This window comes from Lichenostomus cassidix, unplaced genomic scaffold (assembly GCF_008360975.1).
Source record: "Lichenostomus cassidix isolate B80296 unplaced genomic scaffold, HeHo_3.0 HiC_scaffold_42, whole genome shotgun sequence".
In the NCBI taxonomy this organism is placed as follows: Eukaryota; Metazoa; Chordata; class Aves; order Passeriformes; family Meliphagidae; genus Lichenostomus; species Lichenostomus cassidix.
The window spans coordinates 1,069,836-1,088,220 of NW_028147241.1; the positions used below are offsets into that span (position 1 = coordinate 1,069,836).

The 18,385-nt window shown below is 52.7% G+C and overlaps 1 protein-coding gene and 1 pseudogene across 1 annotated transcript in view; one reads left to right on the forward strand and one right to left on the reverse strand.

The window, feature by feature from the left end:
- The window catches only part of LOC146424144 (uncharacterized), a 502,567-nt gene that overhangs the window by 43,104 nt on the left and 441,078 nt on the right, over positions 1–18,385 (forward strand). The gene's annotated exons all lie outside the window — the stretch shown is intronic.
- On the reverse strand, positions 10,559–12,971 carry LOC146424146 (serine/threonine-protein kinase pim-1-like; annotated as a pseudogene).

Below are 18,385 nucleotides of genomic sequence, written 5' to 3' on the forward strand. Positions count from 1 at the left end.
TGGCCGCGTCGCCGGATCACAGCCGCCATCCCGCTCAGGATGGCACGGGAGCCGCGCCGCAGCGAGCGCAGCAGAGCCTGGCCGCGGCCCCTGGGGCTGTGCGGGGCTGCCTGGCTCTCTGCTGCTGCCGCCTGCGCCACAGAGGCAGCACAGGAGTCACGGTGCTCCTCAGCTTCCTGCGGGGCTGCCCGTGACTCGCAGTCGGACAGCTGCACGGAGCAGGAGAAGGATGAGGACCAGCTGGCCCTCTGCGGTGCAAACGGCCCCCCTGGCACAGCAGCTCCCTCCGTGCCCGCAAGCCCGCCCCGAGCCCCGAGGCAGCTGCCTGCTAGCCCATCCCTCACCTTCTGCCTTCTGCCAAACATCAGCCACTTCTTCTTGGGCTGCACGCCGGTGCTCATCTCCTTGTCCGTGGACATCTTGGAGTCGCTCCGATGCTACCCTAGCCCGGGGAGATGCTGTCTCCAGACGGAGCTGCTCCCCTGGCAGTGAGCACCCCCAGCCATTTGGTGCCCTTTTATAGCCTCCTGCTCACGCCGTGTCCCCAGGTGTCACAATGGGCTCTGGGCACACGCAGCCACACGTCACAAAGGAGCCTGCAAGGCGCTGCTGTCCCCACGGGCCACTCCCCGGCAGCCCCAGGACAGCGGCGGGCTAGGGGGGCTCAGAACCAGCTGCAAACCGGCTGGGACAGCAGTGTGCAAAGAGGGCGGTGACAGAGCTGTCACACAGCCTCTCGCAGGGACACATCAGGGACTGCAAAAGCAATCAGTGCATGTGCCACAGCTTTAAAAAACTGGGTTTGCACATTATGCACAGCTGTAAAGCTCTAGAAGGCATCGCTGCAGGCTGAAATTTGTTTGTAAATAATTAGAAGGTAGAAACGCTTGTGGAAACTGTTCCAAAAAATCCTTTTTCTGTCCAAAAAATCGTTTTTTGGTGTCTATTAACACTGATAATTGCACACTCAGCAGAGAATTCCCTTCTCAAATCAGGATAGAGGCCCCACTGAAAAATGCAGAGGCTCTTGCACATGGAACCCCAAGTTTAGGGTCAAGAACTGTGGTGTGCAAATACTGGGCTCATTGGGAAAAAGGTTTTCCTTCCACCATAGTTGAGAATTCCATCATTTGTCCCTTAAGAATGCAGAATAAAACAGAGGAGAACTCCCACGGTTCAGGAGGCAAAAAAAGAACTCCAGAGACGAGCTGTTGGAATAAATTTCAAAAATGGCCAAAATGTTCACATAACTCCATTTGAAACTGGGAAATTGCAAGAGGAAGTGATGGTGAATACTCCCATTTCGGAGGGTTTGGATGGGCTCTTGGGAAGGACTTGTTCCCTGGGAGGGTGGGGAGGCCCTGGCCCAGGGTGCCCAGACAAGCTGTGGCTGCCCCTGGATCCCTGCAAGTGTCCAAGGCCAGGTTGGACTCTGGGGCTTGGAGCAGCCTGGGATAGTGGAAGGTGTCCCTGCCCATGGCAAGGGGTGGCACTGGATAGGCTTCAAGGTCCCTCCCCACCCAAACCATTCTGGGCTTCCACAATTCTCTGGTTCTGTAAACTACTGTGAAACATTTCACATCAGCATGGAGAAGTCAAGACCATCCTGCTTAGAGATCCAAATGATAACATTTCATGTTCTAACATGTGTTAGAATTTTGTCACAACTCGGGAATGGGAGATTCCTCTAAAATCTAATAGTGGGAACCTAAAATCTTTCAATATCAGGATTTAATGTGTGCCATCTACCAATGATGACTCTGAATGAGGCTGCATGTCACACCCGCCAGTATTAATTTAACAATTAATTCTTCAGGATATTTGAATGACAGTGAATTTCCTGTCATTCACAAACTCTGACACTGAAATTTCTTGAAAGTCAGAATGGAAAACTAGTTGGATTGACCTCTCCAAAAGGCAACATATATTTTATAATTTTCAAATTATAAACATGTAAAAGTAGAAGAAGAACCCAGTGAAGCAAATTAAGAAGAACAGAGCTCTCTAAGGGATCCCTGAATATTTCTTCACAGGAAATCATAAGACCTCTCCAAGGACATATTCATTACCCTAGGGCCAGAAAATATCTAAAGAACAGTGGAAAGGGGGGAGCAGGTCCTGGGGTGGTCAGTGTCATTGCTTGAAGGTGTGATTGGAGAATTAGGGACCAATATGCTAATAAGACAAAACTTATAAAAGGTAAAGAGCTCATGACCTGGTGTCCATTTTGGGTGTAGTCCCTGAGGGAGACTTTGCTTGCCCAAATGTACCTTGAAGGCCTTGAATAAATTTGTCCACTTTTTATAGACCTAATTGTTTTGGCCTCTGTTTCAGGTAGCCTGTTCCAGGCATCAGAGTCACCCAGAGATAAAGGACTGAATGTCTGCTGTGACCCATGAGAGCTCTGCAGCCCCAGGGGACACAGCAGGGACAGGAAAAGGAGTCTGGGCAGTGCCTCCTCTGACCCTCAGGGAACTTCCAGAGGAGGATCCAGGGCAGCCCCAAGGCCATCTGGCGGGCCTGGAACAAGGCAGGCAGCTCTGAGCAGCCTCCATGGCCCCAGCAGAGCTCGTGTGGGAGGGGTGAGTGCAGGGAGCACCATCAGCTGCCTGTGTGTCCCAGCTGGAGCAGCAGAGCCCAGCAGAGGCAGCCCATGGCCCCGGGCAGCACAGCCCCCGTGCTCTGCAGAGCAGCACCCCCAGCTCTGTGGGGCTGTGGGGAGCAGGGCAGGGGCTGCAGCAATGGCTGCTCAGGCCAGCACAGCCATGATCCCCTGGGAAAGGCTCTGTGGGCAGCTGGCATGGGCCAGGAGAAGAGCAGGAGCCCTTGTGTGTGTGCACAGGAGTCCTGGCAAGAGCTGGGGCAGCAGGAGCTGCCTGAGGAGCCCCGGGGCAAACTCTCTGCTGCTGTCCTGGGCAGCGGGGCTGTCCTGGGGCTGCAGGAGATGCCAGAGCTGAGGATATCCTGAGCATTCCAGACACAGAGTCACTGTCCCTGACCTCCATTGCTTCCCATTCTCACTGCAGGGCCAGATAGGACTGGGCTGCTCTGCTGGGCTGGGGCAGAGGTAGAGAGAGGCTGGACTGGGCAGTGCCAGGGAGAGGAAAACAATGGACCCTTGCTTATACAAGTCCCTGCAGTGTCACAATGGTTTCCATGGAGCCCCAGAGTGTCACAATGATCTCCCTTATTGCATGGGCCCCCAGAGTGTCACAATGGCCCCTCGATTCCATGAGGCCCTGAAGTGTCCAAATGGTCTCCATGGTTCCAGAAGGCCCTGCAGTGTCACAATGGCCCTTGGTTCCATGATGCCCCACAGTGTCACAATGGCCCTTGTTTCTATGGGGCCCTGAAGGACCCCAGAAAGGTCTCCTTGGTTCTGCAGTATCACAGTGGAACCTTGGTTGCACGAAGCCCTGAAATGTCACAAAGCTCTCCTTGGTTCCATGGTGCTCCACAGTGTCACAGTGTCCCTTGGCTGGTTAGGTCCCCATGATGTCACAATGGCCCCTTGGTTCCATGAGGCCTTGCAATGTCACAATGGTCTCCTTATCTTCATGGGGCCCCGCAGTGTCACAATGGCACTTTGGTTCCTTTAAGCCCCACAGTGTCACCATGGTCCCCTGGGTTACACAAGGCCCTGCAGTGTCACAATGCACCTTTGGTTCTATGGGCCCTCAGTGTCTGTTTTGCTGCTGGGCAGTGTCAGTACCAAAGACAGACACACCAGCTGAGGGAACAGTGTAATTTATTATAACACAAAACTGCAAAGAATTACAAAAGGATAAGGTCAGCAATGCACAAATAATTACCAAAGAATTACAAAAGGATAAGCTCAGTAATGAACCCAATCATTCCTACCAAAGATTGCCTGTAACGATTTAGAAAGATCCATCATCAGTTACCCTCAGACTTTACCATCACCCAGACCCACACATCAGCTGGGGAAGCTGTCACAGCCAAGGGCTGCAGAGCCACTCTGGACACTGGGAATTCCTGCAGCTGTGTCCAGCCACAGGTGAGGCTTCCAACCTCACTGTGAGATGGCCCAGCTTGGAGAGTGCTGAACAAACTAACTGACAGCACTTCTAGTGCAGCAACATGTGGTTTCATTCTCCAGACTGGTTTCTCCCAAAGCCTGGCCAGAGCTCAAGGAGGAACCAAGGCAGTTTTCTTTCATACTGCAGCCCCAACAAAGACAGATGTGGCTTTGTCTGGTCTCTAAATACAGGTTTTCCCAATGCACAGATACATAGATCATATTGCTAATAATGTTTTGTTAATGAGCAGATACAAATATAACCTTTGTTTGGAAGGTTAATCAAGAGGTCAGCTTTGGCCCAGGGCCTGTTGTTCAGGCCTTAATACTTCAATGGGTCCTTTGAGCTACAGATGAACTACAACCTTCATAACAATTCTTTCAGTAATAGTCTTAGATTTAGGTGTTAGGCGTAAAGGCATCGCCTCTTGTTCTTCAATTTAGTGCTGTTCAAGTTCATTACTCAGAGCTATAATTAACATTACTTTCAAAACATGACTAATTAGTTGCTATTCTCTTTTTTTCATGAAATGTCTCTTTTTTCTTGAGACTGTGTTTCTTTTCAGACAAGTCTCAGTGCTCCATTTTCCAGCGCAAAGTGTCACAAAAACTCTAACATGGAATCATAACACACCAAGTACACACACTGCAATGACTGTGCATGAGTCAGAGTCCACTGAGAGAGTTCTGCCACCCCGTAGCGTGGGCCCTCCAAGGGAATCCTGATCCTCCCAACATTAGTTGAGAACATATGCAGCCGTTAGTTACACTGAGTATTTTGGCTGCTTTGATCTTTACATTTTCATAAGAATTTTCATGACTAATTCCTTGGTGAAACTCCAGAGGTGTTTCTGGCAAACAAAGATTCTGGTTGACTACCAACATACAACTTACAGACATAAGCAGTACTTTAGTGACAAGGTTATTCATTCTTTTTCCTCAGTCTCATTCAGGTTAGGAACAATAATTCCATTGTCCATGGAGCTGGCTCCTTTTTAATTCCAGAATAATGCCCCAAGGTCCTTTGCTGTTCAGCTTCACCGCGGTGTCTGTGGGTAATAAGGCTTGGTGGGTCCTTTCCCCTTCGGCTGGAGAGCTGCCAGCTCCCAGTCCTTGAGGTGCTCCAGGCTCCTGGCTGGAATTCGTGTGGAAGGCACTCAGGGTCACATCAGCCTTCACATGGAGCCCTGTGGATCAGAGCATTTTCCAAAGGGAACGTTGGGGCAAACAGGGAGATTTGGTCTGGCAGGATCTGTGAAACAGCATCCTATAACATCTACTTGTTCTCCCACACAACACTTGGCTGCAGGGACATATTCCATCATTCTTGCCCAGGTTTCAGGATTCAGTGTTTAATTTCCCCATTAACTAATGGGGACATTAGTTTAATGTCGCCAGAGCTGTTCCTTCAGCTGGCTCAGGAGGGCCATCTGGCCTCTGGACCCACACCTTGGCTCCATTATTAGGACTACTGGATCCAAACTCTTTATCTCCACAAGCAGTGGTGATTTGAGGTGGATCTTTTTTTTTTTTTCCCAAATGTCTTTAAAGCTACAATGTCAATAATCATGTTACCCTGTCATGGGGTTGCATAATCCAATGTTGTTCACTATTGTTTAATAGAAGTACTTGAATTTCTCCTCGATAATCTGTATCAATTCCTCCTCCCATGACATGAACACTTTTCAAGGCTAAGCTCCAGTGAGCAGTATCAAACCAAAGTGTCCTGGAGGATCTGAATTCCTGTTTTGGTATTGATAACTCTCATTTGCTTCTGATTTATTCTCATTAAATCTAATGCATAAAGGTCCAGCCCTGCAGCTCCTGGAGTGGACCTGTAAGGGGTTCTCCATCAGGACAGGTTCCTATCTCCTCATTTTTCAACTGCTCTTTGAACAACCCCGTCATCTGTTCAACCAGTCCTGCAGCTTGTGGATAGTATGGTATATGAAAAACCCAGCAGCCTTAATCACTTTATTTTTCACAGTAACAGACAAAGCATTCCACATCACAGTATCACCAAACTCTATAAAAATTGCCAATTTCATCCCTTCCTCCTGTATTTATTGTAAACAATCTCACAATGTTTACCACTGACATTCAGGTCCTGGCCAATCATATTCCGTAAGGTACTTAGAGTTACATTCCTGAGCAGCCAAAGCTAACAAATATCAGCATTATATATATATATATGTATATATAAAATTATGTTGTGATATTTATATTTATATTTATATTTATATTTATATTTATATGAAAAGTTTTCATTATATATGAAGTTTTTATTATAATATATATATGTATAGAGTTATTCATTATATTATTATTATTTCACTTGCACAGATGAATCTGAGCTCAAGATTAAAAACTCCTTCTGTCACTCCATGTGGGAGCATTCCACCAATGGTTCCTTTCCTTGGTGCTTTTTACAATATACTGTTAACAAAATCCATGTATGTCTTCCCAAACCCACAAGCTCATTTCCTTTTTCAAAACGCAATTTTTGGACGCATTTTAAGACATCCACTGGTTCAGCTGCTTTTAACCAACTTCCCCATTGCTCACACGGTGTTCCGACCTCAGCCCACTCCAGAGCCACCAAACCATAGGGAAGGTCTTCCCATCCGGGAATTTCGGACAGGACTGATTCCTTACATTTACATTTAAAAAGTAACAATTTGTTGTGATCTGGACAGACGATGCCAATTTTGTTTTACCAGTGGGCAGGGCCAGCACCAAAGACACAGACACCAACTGAAGGAATCAGTGCAATTTCCTATATTCAAAGTGTCAAAGAATCACAATGGGAGAAGCTCAGCAATGCATCCAATCATTCCTAACAAAGATTGCCTGTAATGATTTAGAAAGATCCATCACCAGTCACCCTCAGACTTTACCATCACCCAGACCCACACATCAGCTGGGGAAGCTGTCACAGCCAAGGGCTGCAGAGCCACTCTGGACACTGGGAATTCCTGCAGCTGTGTCCAGCCACAGGTGAGGCTTCCAACCTCAGCTTGGAGAGTGCTGAACAAACAAACTGACAGCACTTCCAGTGCAGGAACATCTGGATTCATTCTGCTGTTTGGTTTCTCCCAAAGCCTGGCCAGGGCTCAAGGAGGAACCAAGGGAGTTGGCTTTGACCATACACCCCCAAACCAGGCCAGATGTTGGATTTCATGACCTTGTTTAGCTTCTAAATACAGAAAAGTCAATGTTTCACTAATGAGTGGATACATCTATCACAATGCTAATGATCATGCATATTTCAGTAATGAGTGGATACAAAGATAACCTTTGGTTTGAAGGTTCATGGAGAGGTCACCTTTGGCTCAGGGCCTGTTGTTCAGGCCTCAGTCAGGCCTCTTGTTCAGGCCTTGGCACTTCAGGGATGTGGTTTAGTGCTGGGCTGAGAGTGCTGGGTGAATGGCTGGGCTTGATAAGCTCAGAGGTCCTTTCCAACAGAAAGGATTCTATAATTCCAGTATTCTATCTGCTGGATTTAGCTTGGTCCAGGTTAGCGGAATTAGTTTGCTCAGAAAGTTCCCTCTTGGTCAGCTCTTGAGGCCTAAGGCTTCAGGCCCTTTAGCTCCTGGTGTTAAGCTGCTCATGGTGGACGAGATGACTCAGAGAGAAGAATACAGTTCATCCAATTCCTTCTGGGACACTGAGAGGGGAGGGTGTGAAAACAGGAGCATTGCTTGGTGTTGCCTCCTCTCTGCCCTTCAGGTCTTTCAGTGCTCCTAAACAGCCAAGAGCTTTCTTCAGGAGTGCAATGAAGCAGCTGTTCCTTCTGCCAGGTCTGGCTCTCTCCAGTCTCTGCACTTGACTGGTTTTGTCCCTCTTGCTGTGCCCTCTGTTCCCCCTCTGCTCGCTGGCTGCTGCCCAGGACTGTGGAACTGGCCCAGATCAAGTGCTCGAGATCCTCATTTCTCTGCCCTTGGAGCTGCCTGGGCACAGCAGCCTTTTCCATCTGCAAGCTCCATATGGACAGGGAGTCCCCAGCTCCGTTCCTTGCACAACCTCCAGGAGCCCAAGGCTGCCATCTCAAGTCCCTGCTGGCACTGAGGGCTCCCAGGTGCCTCAGGCTGCTGTGACACCACTGCAAACAGGAGGCAAGAGTGGCAGGGGCTGTGCTCAAAGTCAGGTCCATTTGCTGCTGCTGCTGCTGCTGCTGCTGTGGGGTCATTTGTCCAGCCCTGCCCCAGACTCAGGGATCAGCTCCAGGCCCTGCTGCTGCTCCCTCGGGATCAGCCACAATTTGGTTGTTGCTCTCAATGCCAGCAGAAGCAGTGGCTGAAGCAGCAGGTGCTGACAGTGCCCCAAGCCCCAGGGCCAGAGGGAAGGGAGCTGCTTCACACGAGAACCGGGAGCAAAGGACATTTCTTTCTTAGCACATGTTTTCTGTTTTAGAAAAAAAAAAAAGGAGAAAAGAAAAAAAAACTAGATGAAATGTGAAAGATAAAAACAAACCTCAAGTGTGTAGTTTAAAATCTTCTGTAACTTTGGATTAAGAAGTAACTGATCTTTTGTAAAAGAGAACTCAGTTTTTTACTTTGCCAATGTGCTGATAGCATGGATCTATCTTACTGGCCTCAGCAGCCTTTTTTAACAGATTTTGGGGTTTGTTTCCAATATTAAGTAATTTTAAATTCTGGTTGAAGCAGTAAGAAATTGCTTTTTGCCCTGCCATCTCCAAGCAGGACTGGGAATCGAAATTCTGCTGATCCCCATCTCATTAAGAAGATGCCCTTCCTTCTCACCCTGTGAATGAGCTGTGCATTCCCTTTGAAATTGTCAGGGGTTTCTTAAAGATGCAAAGTCCCACTTACAGCTTTTTGCTCTGGTTGGGAAGTGGAGAAGGGCAATTCTTCATCCATCAACTCCACTGCACTGCCTTAGGAACAACAGCCCACTCGCCAGGTTTGGCTCACTCGTGGCACTTCTAGAGGAGGAAGAAGGTGCAATTGCACAATTCAAACCCAAAAAGGAATGAAGAGTGGGACAGACAAAACATCCTGTGGAGATACAGGCGTTCTGCTGGGACTGTGGAGTGTTTGGGTTCTTGCCAATTGATGTGTATCCCTCACTGCAATCTCTGGGCCTGCAGCAGAGTCTCACTCACCTGCACAAGCACAAAGCTCCGTCGGTGTGCTCAGAACAGGCTCGTCTGATGCAAAGATGTCAGAGCAATGGGAGGGCAGAGCAGACCCAGCCGTGCCCAGGGCTGAGCCCCAGCAGAGCCCTGGCAGAGCCCAGAGCAGCCTCAGCATCCGCAGAGCCCTGCTGGAAGCAGAGAAACCAGAAACTGCCCGTCAGCTGAAGGCTCCTGTCCCCCTTGTCCCAACTGCCCGCAGTGCCCAGGCCATGCTGGCTGAGCTCAGAGCTGTGCCCAAACCTCCCCATCATTGCTGCCTTTGGGAGGAGAGCAGGAGGGCAGGACATGTGCCCAGCCTCCAGCCAGCCATGGCAGATCCACCTCCTCAGCAGCTGCCCAGAGCAGGATGCTCCTGTGCTCGCTGCCATCTCCCCAGAGCCCTCATCCCACCCCTGCCGAGAAGATGGGGATCCACCTCATGGCATCTGCTGCTGGAAGAAAAGCTTCTCCCAAAGGATGTCCTCACCCTTCTCCGAGGGAACATCTGAGCCATTCCACAGCTGGTCCCAGCACTGCCCCATCCAGACCAGACACCAGGGAGAGCTCTTCCTTTAAAAACCAAACAGCAAATTAATGTGATTACAAACAAAAAGTGGAAACAAGAAAAAAGTTACATTATCACCATCAGGAGCTCAGGGAAGGACTGACCCCTCCATGCCAGGGAAAAACCCACTCATGGCTGAGGGAAACCAAGGCTTTCTCCCTTCCCCCTTCACTACTTTCCCAAAATAATGGTAACCCAGGGCAAATGAGGGCAGTGGAGCAGCCCAAGCCCTTCCTCCCCTGCCAAACAAACCAGCCACTGCACAGCTTCTGCAGTCGAACTTCTGCTCCCCCCATGGGGGTTTGTTTTGGTCTGGGTGGCTGCCCCCAGCTCCAGCCCCAGCCCAGGGCACAGTGGGTGCTGGGGGCTGTTGGCAGGGCCAGGAGCCAACTCCCATTTCATTACCACCCCAGACTATCCCCCAAAGCCCTACCAAAGAGAAGAAGGTGCCAGAATTTAAGTTAATCATCTTCAGCTTGCACATCGCCAGGTCAAGGAAGAGGTTGTCATCCTTGAGGTCCTCCTTGGTGTCTCCAGCTGCAGCTCCACCTGGTACAGCTTCTCCAGGGGCTCGTGCTCCTTCCCTGGGGGCCACACCAGGCTGTCAGTGTTCTGCCCAGGGCCCCAGACAACAATGAACCAGAAAAGCAAAACCAGGGTGGATGGTGGCCACCAGTGCTTGCCAGAGCAGATCTCCAGCTCAGCTCCAGCACAAGAGCTGCAAGTTCCCTTCTGATAATCCCTGCTCAGAGCTACAAGCAGGTCAAAAAAAGTCTGGTTTGCTTTGCTTCTTATTGCCAAGAGATGTGGGGAACTGTTACCTGCCAGGCCCCTGGATCAAACTGTGCATGTGGATCTCTCCCATCTTCTAGGGCACATGAACATCCTGCATCCAGGGATCATCGAAGAGGTCTTCCAGCGATGGCCTGTCCAAAGGTTGCACGGACAGACACCTCTTAATAACATCTTGGCACTCTGTGAAGAGAAACCAGAAACTGCCAGTCCGTTGGAGAAGGATCCTGTCTGATGTGCCCCCTCCCCATTCCCGTGCCCAGGCCATGCTGGGTGTGCTCAGAGCTGTGCCTAAACTTCCCCATGGATTCTCTGTTTTGGAGGAGAGCAGGACATGTGCCACCTCCTCAGCAGCTGCCAGAGCGGGATGCTCATGAGCCTGCTGCTCTCCCCCAACACTGCTATTCCCCCTGTGCCACAGAGATGAGGATCCACCTTGAGAAAGCCGTTGTGGGAACAAGATCCGCCCCCAGATGATCTTCCGGCCCCTCCTGAATGGGTGCTTCCCAACGACCAGGTGGTACAGCAGGAGGCCCAGGGACCAGATCGTTGCTGCCTCGCCGTGGTAGCATCTGAGCTGGGTCCATTCTGGTGGGCTGTAGGACAGGGTTCCTGTGGAATACAGATGGAGTTCATCAGGGGATGCTGCTGCTCCCAGAGCCTCGCCCCAGCATCCCTGGGCATGTGGGGGCTGCACCAGGGGAACACAGGGTGACCTGCTGCCCTCTCGCCAGCACCTGTTACTCATGGACAAACTTGGGGTTGGAAAAGAAGCCACTGGGGTTGGAATGAGGCAGCAGAAGCCCTGGGGAGGTCCAATCATGACATGCAAAATAAAACCATTCTCAGTGGTGGGAAAAACCACTCTCATCCCTCCCTGCATTGCCCCCAAATAACAATTACAAGCCAAGGCAAACAAGGGGACTGGAGCAGTCCAAGTCCTTCCTCACCTGCACACCAAACTGGCTGGGGCATGGGGTCTGACCCCCCTCACTGCTACACTCATTGGGGTTTTTGTTGGACTGGCTGCCCCAGCCCCAGCCCAGGGCACAGTGGGAGTGAAGGTGCTCAACAGGGCTGCAAGCTGCCCCCCTTCTACCCCCACCCAAAAGTAACTTTGCTGAAGAGTTAATCCCATGCCTGGCAGCAAGAGAGGAGGCCCTGGTGCTACACCCAGGCTGGGCCATGAGATGCCCAGGAGCATCCCCTGGGAGGGCTCACCTGCAAATTGGGTGTAGGCTGTGTCTTGGAGGAAGGTGCCACAGCCAAAGTCAATCAACTTGGCCTGTCCGGTGCACAGGTCGATGAGGATGTTCTGTGGTTTAATGTCCCTGTGCAGGACCCCGCAGCTGGTGCAGTGCCGCACGGCCTCCAGCACCTGGCGGAACATCCCCCGTGCCTCCTCCTCCGGCAGGAACCTCCGCTCTGCCAGGAAATCCCAGAGGTCCTGACACCGCTCCGGGCGCTCCAGCACCAACAGGTAGTCGTTGGGGAGCTCAACCCACTCCAGGAGCTGGACGATGCCATGGAACCCAGTGGACACTTTGTCCAGCAGCACGATCTCCAGGGGTGCTCTGGTGCCATCGGGCTGCAGGAGGACCACGATGCCATCAGTGGGGCTGAAGCTGTGTCGGGGCTCTGGAACCCCTCACCCTGCCCGAGATGCTCTGCATCCCGCGCTCACCCCTCGCCTGCTCTCCCTCCAGGACTCCTGGCGGTTTCCACCCTGCCGGGCCCAGGCTTATCCCCACCCGGCACGGCCCGGGTTCTGCCGCTGGCCCCGCGCACTCACCAGCTCGCCCCAATGACGGATGCGGTTCCGTGACACACTTTGATGGCCACCTGCAAGCCAAGGGGAGCAGCAGGCTCAGCTCGCTGCCCGCTCTCCTCCTCGTCCTCCGCCCGCCCTGCCGAGCCCCACCCTCCTCCTCCTCCTCCTCCTCCGCTAGCCACTCACCGGGGCTCCGTCCGCTAGCCGCGTCCCCGCGTAGACGCTGCCGAACCCGCCTGTCCCCAGCAGCTCTCCAAGCCGGTACCGCTCCTGCAGGGCCTCCTGCGCCTTCCCTGCGGGCGACACGCGGCCGTCAGCGCTCGGCCCGGGGCCACACACGGCCCCCGACGGCCTCTGCACCGCCCCGGGCCGGGCATCCCCCTCTGAACGGGGCACGGGCGGCTCGGGGCCGGCGGCCGGACTGCCGAGCGGCGGAGCTCGGGCTGGGGAAGGCGCAGCGGAGGCGGCGGGAGCGGCCGAGCCGCGTGTGTCCTCCGCGGGCCCCGGGAGGGGGCGGAGCCGGGATCGGGTTCGGGGCTGGGGCTGGGGCTGGGGTCGGCACCGGACCCTGCGTCGGGACAGCCGGGGCCAGGCTCGGGACAGGCGGAGCCAAAGGGTGACGATGCCGCCCCAGCCCCAGCCACTGATGCCCGCCCAGCAGCGCCATAGCCAGGCTCGCCAGAGCCGGGCGGAGGCGAGAGCGCGGCGGGAGGCCCAGGGGCGGGGAGGGGGCAGCCCCGGCCGGGGCCGGGGGCGAGCCTGGGGCATGGCCCGGGCTGGCAGGGGGAGAGGGACACCGGGAAAGGAGGGGACACAGGGAAAGGGACAGCGGGAGAGGAGGCGGGGAGTGGGATAGAGACACCGGGAGAGGCTGCGGGACACTGACGGAGGGTGAGGGACAGCGGGAGAGGGAAAGGAGGAGCTGGAGAAAGGGACGGAGAGGGTCGTAGATTGCTGCTGCTGCTATCGCTGCCGCCGCTGCTTTCGCTGCTGCCGCCGCTGCCGCTGCCGCCGCTGCAACTGAAGCTCCGGGGCCGTTAGTCCCAGTGGCCATATATCCGAGTGGCCGTTTGTCCGTTCCCCGCTCGCCCCCGCGCGCCCCACGGCCGAGCCCCGCGCGCCCCGGGGGCAGCCCCTGAGTCTGTCCAAACACGGGAACTTTGCCGTGTTCAGCCCAAGTCCGGAGGCTTGACTGCTGCACAGTGGCACAGCAATCCCCTTGGCTGCTGTTGTGCATTGTCCCTGCTGAGGGTCAAACACTAGTGGAGCACATTCCCTGTCTCTAGAATTCATTCCCAACACAAGCACTGCACTTATGTCTCCTGCATTGCTTTCCAAACAGAACGGGGGAAGACAAACTGTGTGTAACTCATGGTATTTCAGGGAGTTTAAAACTTGCTAAGCCATAGATCTTAGAGGTGAGATCTGATTGCAATTAATGGCATGGAGAAGTAGTGCAACATGGAAAAGGGGAGTATAGAAATAAATAGAGGAAAACACTGTGGATTGTATCCTTACATTTTCATTTCACTTCTTGAAAGCTGTTTCAGTTTTCCAGGAATCTTCTCCACAGTCCTGTTTGCTCTTTTCACGAACCTTTCCTGGAGGGAAGGAATTGCAGGGATTATTGGGCTGCACTGGCCCTGGCCGGGTGCCTGGTGCCACCAAAGCTGCACTGTCACTGTCCTCACAGGAGCAGGACACAGAACTCAGGAGGAAAGGCTCGTGGGCTGGGATAAGGGCAGGGAGAGGTCACTCACTGGTCACTGTCACAAGCACAACAGACACAAGCTAGGGAAATTAAGGGAATTGAATTCCAAGCAAATCACAGTATGAGAAGGAGATCTAAAACAAACCCTGAAAAACCACCTTGCTCACCCCTCCCTCCTCCCAGGCTCCCAGCCTCCACCTGCAGCTCCTCTGCTCTCTCTGCATGGGAAATATGTCACCAGCCACAAACTTTGCTTTTGCCTCATCCCAGGATCTCTTCCTGGAGAGGAAGAATTTTCTCCAGCAGAAATTTAGAGCTCAGCAGCATTTGAGGCTCAGGGTGTTTCTCCTGCAGCTCCTTGTAGGTCTTCTCTGCCTGTGCTGGGTCTCCTGCATCACAGAACTCTGCCAGCTGCAGCTTTGCAAACGTCAGCTCAAGGTCTGGATGTTCCTGAACAATTTGCTCAAGGTCCTTGGGGGCTGCATCCAATGCATTCTTCTTGTCTTCCCCCTTTGCATGGAGCCAGTGGCCAGGGCCTGGCAGAGCAGGTGGAACCTGGGTCCTGCTGCAGGAGCTGGGGGAGCTCCAGGACTCGCTCTGGCCGCTGGGGCAGCCACAACACAAGCCGTTGCCAGCCAGGAGCCGAGGGCTCCGTGTGGCTCTGCAGGACCTTGTCCCTGGGGCTCGTCTGGATCAGCACGGGCAGCTGGGCTGCACTTGGCTTCGTTTGTGTCCCTGCTTGCCCTGGCACAGCAGCTGCCCAGCGCCCAGGGGACAGCAATGGCACCGGGGCAGTTTGGGGTGAGGTTCAGCGTCTGTGCCTGGCATAAATCCCAAATCCTTCCCGAAGGAGCAGAGAGTGCTGACAGAGCACAGGATGCTCTGCTGAGCATGGGATGGACCAAGGGTGATGTGACACAAAGCCGGGATGGGAGTCAGAAATAAAAAGAAGAGGACGAGCAGGCAGGAGAGGAGGAGGAGAGACAGAGGAGGAGGAAGAGCAGGTGGGGAGGAGGGATGGAGGAGGGGGAGCGGGAGGAAGAGGAGGGCCAGAGGAGCAGAAAGAGAAGCAGAAGAAGCAGTCACCACGTGCGTCCATCGCTCTTTCTGTCCGCAACCCTCGGCCCGAGAGCATCGCCCTTCTCGGGGCATCCCGCAGGTGAGCGGGCAGGGGGAGCTCGGCCCAAATATCTTGGGCGGTGCCTGGGGTTCTTTTCGGGAGAGGGGGATTTCGGACCTTGTAGGACACCAGATCCGAGACCCAAATAACTTTGGTTGATCCTGGGAGGGTTGGTTTTTTTTGTGTACTTTGGTGGGGGCGGGAGGAGGGGGGGGATGTTTGGATCTCGCAGGACTCCAAATGTGAGTCGCAAATGCTCCTTGGGAAGATATTGGGGAGTAACATAGACGTGAGTTTTTCGGGGGTCCTGGTGGCGGCTGCAGGGAGAGATGGGATGGGATGGGATGGGATGGGATGGGATGGGATGGGATGGGATGTGGATTGGGGTGAGGGATGAAGTCTGGGGGAGGGGGATGGGATGGGATGGGATGGGATGGGATGGGATGGGATGGGATGGGATGGGATGGGATGGGATGGGATGGGGTCGGGATGAGGCAGCCAAAGGTTGGGGGTGATAAAGCCGGGGGACCCCACTCCTTAGGGGCTTGCAGGACATCCGGCAGCTTTGAGGGAGTTTTGGGGTACCCCTGATCCTTCGGGGGTGGCACTGGCAGCGGGGGGACACGTGGCTCCAGCACCTCTGGACCCCACCTGCGCCCCCCCTAGCCCCCAGCGCCCCCGGGAGCGGAATTTGGGGAGAGGGGAGGTGGGAGGCGCCCAGGCCGGGCCCCCCTTGCTGTCCCGACAACCGGGGGCCGAGTGCGGGGGGAGCCCCGCGGGCATTGCCCGGCCCTGCCCGGCACGGCTGATGCCGCCCGCCCGCGCTGCGCACTGCTCCGGACTGGTGCTGCCAGTGCCGCGCGGGGCGGGGCCGCTTTGGGGACCCCCCAGGGCAGAGCGCTTTGGGCTGCTTTGGGGCTCTGGGCACCTGCAAAACCGGCGCTGGGCACGGGAAAAGCGTGTGGGGACAGCTGGGGCCCTACTGGTGGCACTGGTGGCGCTGGGAGTCCCCCCGGCCGCGGGGTGAGCGGGGGGCGCGGTGAGAAGGGGGGCGGGGGCTGGTAGATGGGAAAGGGGAGAAGGGGGGCTAAAAGATGGGATGAGACCCCCCAAACCGAGTGGGAGGGGAGTGGAACCCTGTACAAATCAATGATTAGCAAATATGTTAAAAGCCACTTAGAATGAAGAGGGATGGAGGGATTTACCTTTTGTAATGAGGGAAATAAAGGAAAAAGCCCACAACAAAACCCACTGGGGAACTGAGTCCATGATATATCTAATGTCTGAAATTCTGAGCTGGCTGTGGGATAGAGTGAAATTGCAAAATCGATAACAGTGAATTGTTGAATTTATTTAAAAACAATCCCAGAAATAGGAAAAGGCCACTTCCTGGAACTGTTAACTTCTAGATTAATTTCCCTGTTTATTGGAAATGGATTTCTCTGAATTACCCAGACAAATCTGGAATCAGTATGTTTTGGTAATGGTGGACAAATTTTCCGAATGGCCAGAGATCTTTCCCTGTCGCACCAATAAATCCAGGGAAGTGGTAAAAATTAAGCTTAATCAATCATACCAAGATTTGAGGGCCACTTGGGTTGTCTTCAGAGAGAAGTTTCCATTTTATAGCAGATGAGGTGCAACAGCCGAGCAAAAGCCTGGGTATCAAAAGGGACTGACACAGCCCTTGGCGACCACAGGTGAGTGGGAAAGTGGAAAGGATGAATCAGAATTTGAAACAACAAATTAGTAAACTGTGCCAAGAAACCTCTTTAAAATGGCCACAGACCCTTCCTCTGGCTCTTCTGTGAGTCAGAATTCAGCCAGGGACAAAACCAGTGAATTGCTGTAGGGTTGGCTGTACCAAACACCATCAGTTCCTGGAGAAATCCATTCAAAGGGAGAAACAGATGTAAATCTATACCTGATTTCTTTAGGAAAGGAGTTTATAACCCTGGTGGGACCAGTTGCTGTGGATGCCCCTGTTGATCCATTCCAGCCTGGGGATTTTGTGTATGTAAAGAGTTGGAGCTCTGAACCCTTAAAGGAAAAGTGCAAAGGAGCTTTCCAAGTCCTCCTGGTAACCTACACTGCCCTCAGGGTGGAAGGAATGAAACCCTGAGTTCATCACACACAGGTAAAACCAGCAACCACACATTAAATACAGCAGAGAGAAAACTGACTGATACCCTGGACCCTGGGGGTTTTGTGTATATATATATATAAAATACATATGTATATCTTACTGTTTTAGAAACAGATATAGAAACTATATTATTAACCTCTGGGGAGGGGAATGTGGTGTTAAAGTTAGTGCAAGATTTTGGCAGATTACAGAATGTAACCCCTATGACAGCTTGTTTGCCAACACATATTCTCTGCAGAAAATCCACTTCCATGGGGAGCTTTAGTCAGCACTTTGACAAAAATCTGGGAACACATGTGGGAAGGAAATAGCACCCAGGGCAAATGGAAAGGGATGGAAGGAGGATATTCCTTCAAAAGGAATTCTTAGACATCAGAACAATATTGTTGAGAATTGTAATATCTCAAAACTGGATCTGGAAATCACCTCAGGTAATAGCTATTGGCTGACAGATTGCACTGATACCCCTTGGGGATGTCAAATTCCAGAAGTATGGAACAGCCCTCAGACAGGACAATGGGAATATATCCAGCCAGTTCAGTGGTGTCTGGACTGGGAAGGGAGTCCAGGCCTCCCAGAGGACCCCTTCCAGGTGGGTGTAAAATATCCTGATTTAATAAGATCAAGGCCAGAGGATCCCAGGACAAAGGAAAAGTGGAATTGCATTTGGATAGACACTTGAACTGTTTGGAATCCTGAGGTACAGTGGCTCATGGCTGTGGCCCAGTCTCTAAGGCTGGGATGTGTTTGTAGAAATTATTCTGCCTTTCTTAATGACACTTGTTAGGTCTCACCTAACAAACAGCTCAGCTTGGAGAGACACAGACTGTCAGCAGGACATGGTAAAATCATTAGTTCACACAGGATGGGTGGGAAGTGATGGAATTTGGAGCACACATTTGCCCTTGGGGGAATCAAGAGCACAATGGACACTCGGGGTATTAAGGTTACATCCCTTGTGGAAGGAGTCACCCCTGGGAACCCAACTGTGGGCAAAGGTTAAAGGGGATGAACCTTGGAAACATCCCAGCATGGGAACTGCAGTGGGATGGATTTTAGAATCCATCTTTACTCCTCAAAGATCTCAAAGATCTGCCTTTAGGA